The sequence below is a fragment of the Hipposideros armiger genome, unplaced genomic scaffold (assembly GCF_001890085.2).
Source record: "Hipposideros armiger isolate ML-2016 unplaced genomic scaffold, ASM189008v1 scaffold_182, whole genome shotgun sequence".
NCBI classification, from domain to species: domain Eukaryota; kingdom Metazoa; phylum Chordata; class Mammalia; order Chiroptera; family Hipposideridae; genus Hipposideros; species Hipposideros armiger.
Window position 1 is genome coordinate 2,774,515 of NW_017731532.1, and position 6,961 is coordinate 2,781,475.

The following is a 6,961-nucleotide window of genomic DNA, read 5'->3' on the forward strand; positions in this document are numbered from 1 at the left end:
CTAGATATTCCCCTGCAGCCTGGGAATATCTCCTAACTTCTTTCAGCTTCTCTTTCTCCTCTTACAAAGAGGACATGTTAATCCATTCTCCCTAGAGTTGTCATAATAGTCAATTGGATGTTTCAGGACTCATGAATATTAAATTGGACAGTTTGGGGATCATTTCAGATGCTGCCTCCTCAGGGGTGTCTTCCCTGACGTACTCCATTTACCCATGTAAGTGCTTCTGTTCCATGTTCTCTTGGCGCTTTGAGCACATTCTTGTTACAGCACCAAATATAACTGTTTACTTTCTTGTCTACCCTGACTCCTGCCCTCCAGGCTGTGAGCTCCTGAAAGCCAGTCTTTTCACCTCTGTGTTGTAAGAACCTTGACTAGTGCTTAAATTTTGCTCAAAGAATAATTTTTAGAAAGAGGTTGGTTAATCTTAATATTAATGCAGTCGTTTCTACAGTGTTAGTACTAAAAGAATTTAGCTTTTAATTATATCTCCTGTGAAAGTGAAAACACTTTAATATTTTACGGGACCTGAATTACAGCCCAATGCTACAATTCAGTGTTGTGTTTATATTAGGTTTAGTTAAGAAAATTCTCAAGCAAGAAATTATTGGTGTGAATTTCTGAAAGACAGACTTTGAAGGTTAGAATTAGGGTGTGGGAGAAATCAGATCATGGGTTTTTAAACCAGAAGTGACTGTAGAAAAATCCATTAAAAAAAAAAAAAGAAGAAGAAGAACAGCATCAAAGTTTATTCAAACCAAGAAACAAAAAAACACATGGCTCGGCATTATGCTTAACCCCAAGTGGCAGGTCCCCCACAGGCAGCCACTGCTCATGCTGCAAACCCACCTTGAGGCTGTGCTCAGTACTAGGGTGCATCTTCCCTTGGAGGATCAACAATGACATGGAATAGGAAAAAACTTACTAGAATCTTTTATGGGGAGAAGGGCAAAGAACTTGATCTACCACAGAGAAAACAAAATTGCACAATTCTCCNTATATATATATATATATATATATATATATATATATATGTATACAGTTTTTGGCACCCCCTGTACTTGTATACAATTGAAACTTGAAAGTACAGGACTTAGGGGTGCTAATCCATGTGCAATCAGAAATCCACATATAACATAATTACAGTCCCTCGGTATCCTTGGGAGATTGGTTCCATCACCTCTGTGGATATCAGAATCCACAGATGCTCAAGTCCCTTATATAAAATAATGAAGAACAATTCTAACGGTCAGTCCTCTGCACCTGCAGACTCCCAACTGTGGATCTAAAATACTGTTTTCCATGTGCTGTTGGTTGAATCCATGGATTCAAAACCCTGGATAGAGAGGGCCAACTATATTTATTGAAAATTGCCTATGATTGGACCCATGCAACTCAAACCTGTGTTGGTCAAAGGTCAACTGTATACATATTTCCAGAAGAAAAACTTGTCAGAAGAAAAACTAGTAAGTTACTCAGAGAGGTTGTGGGATTTGAACTCCGGTCTCTCTGATTTCCAAACTTGAAATTTATTTATTGAGAGTTAGCAGGGTGTTGGGGTTGGGGGACGCTAGGTTCATTAACTGATGATACTAATGATACTAATTATTTACTCATATGGATACCTTGAATATGTCAATCCAAAGAAGGTATATCTACCAAATGGAAGAATTTGTCACTTGTCAACAGATGCTGCAGACCCCTGTAGGACATCTGGTATACCCTAGGGACAGACTGAGAGATTTCGGTTTGCAAATAAAATTTCAAATTTAAAACACCAAACTTAGAATGTGCTAATAATATTCAAATTTCTATATTTCTATTCTTTGAATAATGTCCATGTTTGACCCTGTGCATAACTTACTCTTTCTTTGGAAACAAAATAGGTAGCAGAGGTAAAACTACAACTCTCAAATGGATTACTATTATTATTACAAATTAACCCACAATACTGAACCCACTCTGTTGGAATGAATCTATTCTAATAAGTGCTCTCAAAACTAAAGTAAATTTCATCTGGCCCCCAGTTATTGTTTCAGGACTTGATTTTGTGATGAGGCCAATTCATTTTTATTTAGGCAGCATTACAGAAATGCTGAGAACGCCAACGGATATGCCAACAGAAAGAAATAGGACTTGTAGAGGAAAACCATTGCTCTTATTTTTGTGTGATTGTGAGGAGCAAATTTACTCAAACCAGAAGTTAACTTAGGAGACATGTGTTTTTAATATTTTAAGAATCGTTTTAGAATATAAATCAGTGACTCTCATTAATTTATTAGTGTTCTAATAAAAGTTTCTTTGGAATCATCTATCAATTCAAGTTTGCAAAAATATAACACTGCCTTTCAATCTGTGTTCTACTTAGTAATATGCACATAGACCATAAATTATAACCCAAGTGCATAAATATCCAGTTTTATTTGAATTACTGAATACATTTTTGATTAAACTATTTCTAATAAACATGCTTTGAAGGGAAAGTAACTCAAATATTTTGTAAATAGTATGAAAAGGTAAATCTTGGCAGATTCAATATTTTAGCAGCTACAAACACTTTCACCAGGAAGAGTCAGAAATAAGATCCTAGGTACTTATGCGAAGGTGTCACTATAATAAAATAACTTTTTCATATGGCAGGGGCAATTTGCATCAGCTCTTTATCTTGCCTTTCCTGCCCCAAATTCCACCATTACTAACAAGCCTTCTGAGTTTCGGTAGAAAGCCGACTCGGTTATGTGGGTTCCAAGTCCAAGCCACAGTGAATAGGCATTTCATAGAAAATTATTCAATGCATAACAAAGATTCTAGAATTATTGATTTTCTGTCCAATACACAACTCGCGTGATGCATACTTACTATACTATTCTAGCCATTTTTAAAGGCACAAATAAGGAGTAGAGAAAGAAGTCCTCCATACTCGTTTCAGGTACATCACACCATCAGTGGAGGGGAGATGGAAACAAAAGCTGGAAGTTTCATTTTTATGCCTAGGGTGTTACCAGGGTGGGACATTTTCAGAATATGATAAATGTGCTTCAAAAGTCTAAAATATTGATGGTCTCCCATACTGGGAAATTGCCTTGAATAAAAACGGTAGACAGGCATTGGACTAATCAAGCCTTAGTCTCCAGCACACAAGGTGCTAATTACAATCAGCACAAGAGTCTTCTTCTAGGAGTCTGATAATACACACAAAGGCACTTCGTGTGGATGGACCTTCATCAGGATTTTAGTTTGTCAAATGGAAAAGAGGCTAGATTTCCACCTGCACTCATATACCCTGGCCTGTCTGCTTTGTGCATGGCACAATCTGCTCGACCATACACAGAGGACCTGGACATACATTTTATCACTGATATTTTCATGGGTCCTTTTGTTTTGCCTTTCGTAGATACTAAATACATTTTCTAGATGAGAGAGTGCCTGCAGCATAGGTTTTAAATCATTATTTACTTGAAATGCTTTAAAAAAATAGGAATACATATGTGACAATGTGCTTAAGAAGGAAAAGGATATGGGTCCAAACCAAGAACCAGAATAACTTCCTGTGCAGAAATATATTAGAGATAACCAGGTACTCACGTTAGACTACAGATTGAAAGTCCTCCAAGCTTATAGGTCCTGCTGTAAAATAAGCCTCCTAGGATAAACAAGATAAGGATTATAAATGAGCTTTCCACTATATTTAAAGTGCCTTACCAGTTTCATGCCTTATATTTTCAGATTAGGTAAACCATTAAGTAGGTTTAAGAGAGAGAGAGAGAGAGAGAGAGAGAGAGAGAGAGAGAGAGAGAGAGAGAGAGAGAGAGAGAGAGAGAGANAACCGGGGCCCTCTGGCATCCCAAGCGAGTTCTTAACCATCGCGCCACTCGGCCGGCCCCTAGGTATATAATTTTTGAATAACTATTGTGTATACATGAAACTAATATAAAAGGGCTCAGTGGACTTTATTATTTCAAACACTTGGTTTCTTTCTGTAGTGGAATAATCCATTTACTTGAGACTCACAAAGCTTAGTGCAGTGTTGAGGTAGTAAGTGCACTTATTTAAGTACATCACTTGCAACTTCAAAAATAATAATAATAAATGTTGGGGTAAGATGTAAACTACTACAACTATAAAAAAAAAAAGGAAAAAATGGAACCTATTACCAAAAGCGAGGATGTGGCAATAGAGCGATGTTCATGAAATTCACTGTTTACCATGCGTGTTCCCTGAAGTCCTGAATCAGGTGGTTTGGCAGAACGATGAAATTACCTTTTGAATTGACAGCCAGGTGGCGATACCTTGCAAAACTGGGGTGAGGTTCTCCAGAAGACTGTATGTGTTCTGAATCAACATCCAGTATACAGTTCTATTTCTCCCATAGCCAGGATTCATGGGTCCAGGGGTAGAAGCGGGAGTGGTACTACTTACTGTCACCTCTAGTGACCCACGAGCAATACTTTTGCTTCTTGTTCCTGTAACTTTATGCTCTTCTGGCCTAGAGGTCTTAGTTCCAAAGGGAGAAATGCTTTCACCAGGAGACAGAACAATGATTCCATTGAACTGGAATTTAAGACTGCTACATGAACCCTTTGGGCTTTTTATTTACTAAATTAACAGGCAAAAAAGAGAGATACTCTGCTGGCTGGGGTGATTGACCCTGACTACCAAGGGGAAATTGGACTACTACTCCCAAACCATCATATTGGTTTTGTTTCTCTGGAGAACTAACATAGATGGGTTTCCAAGACAACTTAAAAACCAATAATAACAATATGCTGTCATAAGTAACACAATGGGATTCCACTAGAATTAAGCTTAGTGAAAGCAGAGGTATTTGTCACTTGTTCACTGCTCTATGACCTAAAATATCGCACAGCCAAGAGTAGGCCATCAATAAATATTTGTTTAATTAATGAATGAGAAATCTGCAGAGTAGTAATTATTTAGTAAATGAAAAAGAAAAAAAAACTGTGCAAAGTTCATTAAGGGATTAATTAAACCTGTTAAATGCTTGAAGGCTAGATTTGATGATCATCGATGGTCACTGATAGAGGAATGATCATAGAGGAGTTAGGTATAGACAGAGGTTAGTTTTACAATAACTTAGGACTCAGTTGAGAAATAGAGAACTAGATATGAGTGTGAATAACCTTTCAAAGAGTTTGCCAATAAGTTATCTCTTTCACACACACACACACACACACACACACACACACACGCACACACAGTAACAGGTAGGGCATAACACATTTTTTAAAAGATTTTGGGAAATTCAGTAGAGAGAGAAAAGACTGTAGAAAAGAACAAGTATTCATATTTTTGCAAACCATATTTAAAAGGAAGGACTTTAAAATACAGGTTTAGTCACTAGCTAGTTGTTTGACCTTTGATGAATTCCTTTACCTTGTTTGAACCTCTGTTTATTCATCCATGGAATAGATATGATGTCTACCTCTTAGGGCCGTGGTTGGAGTATAAAATGTAGAAGAGTTCTGAGAATATTTTTCAGTAACTGGTAGATATAGCAGTTTTAAAACTTTGACACTCCTTGAGATGTTCTATCCACTTGAATCTGAAGCTGTTATAACTGCTTCAAGCAATAGAGTTTGTCAAAACTGATGCTATGTGACTTTTGACACCAGGTCAAACACTGCCATGCAGCTTCTGCTTTGTGCTGTTGGAACACTGAACCATCATGTCAGAAGACCAATCACCCTTAGGACACCCACCATGCTGGAGAGGCCACGTATAGGTAGTCAAGCCAACATCCCTACTTAACTAAGCTCAGCCGACCCACCATCCCAGCCAAGGTCCCAGCATGTGAGTGAGGAAGCCCCAGCTTTGCAAAGACCCCAAGCCATTTCAGTTTTCCTAACTATGATCCTTTACGTCATGAAGTAGAGACAGTCCTCACTTGCTGTGCTTTATTCACATTAGCTATCTACCAAATAGGTGATAATAATAAAGTGATTGTTATTTTACAGAACTAGGTTTGTTATGCAGCAACAGTACCTGCAAAGCAGGTGTCTTGGTAGTTACTAATATATCCAATAGGGTAATAAGCACATGTGCACCAGCTATTGCATGTTATCCTCGCAACATGAATGGGCTCTTATTAGTATTCTTATTTATCACATAGAGATATCAAGGCTCAGACATGATTAGAATTATCTTTCTGATGTCACAGAATTAATAAACGTAGACTTCGTATTGAAACTCAGTTGTTTTCACTTTACAATGAAGAAGTTTAAGATCTGGAGAATAGAGAAAAGGAGTCATAAATGGACAGGGAGAAATGCAGGTGGCTGTGTTGTCTATAGATTTAGACCAGAGGAGGAGATGCTGCTTTTGGCCAAGACAAGTACTGCTTTTGAGAGTGAAAGGGAAGGAGGCTGTAATGATGGGGCTCAGATGGAGCTTGGTGAGGGTGACATGGAGCGGCAATAACTTCAGCTTCTTCTGTTCTAAGTGAGGGGTCCTTGGTGGGAGCCCTGGCTGGTGCTAGGGAACTAAGTGTTAATGATTTAGATTTAGGCCACCACTCTGGGGCATAGGTGAAGGAGCTGGCCAAGGAGAGGCAAAAGAATTACAAACAACATTACTTTAGGAGCCCATAAGGAATTAGAGATAGAGATGAAGAATTTGTCATGATAGCAATCTGTATAGCATTGTGACTTCTCCCTAGGGTGACATAACCCAGTTACAGGTCTTGAAGAGGCAGTTCTGGGGATTGGTTGAAGGTTAAAAATATGAAGGATCAATGGGTTGGAAGCATGTGGTGAAATGGGGGGAAAGAATCACTTATTCAATCATACAATAAATATTATTTCTGGACTGGCTGAGTGGCACGTTGGTTAAGAGCTGGCTTGGGACACCAGGTCTGAGCAGCAGGGCCCCGGTTCAGATCCCACATGGGGGCCAGAGACACTGCCCTCTACAGCTAAAATGGTGAACAACAGCTCAACCTGGA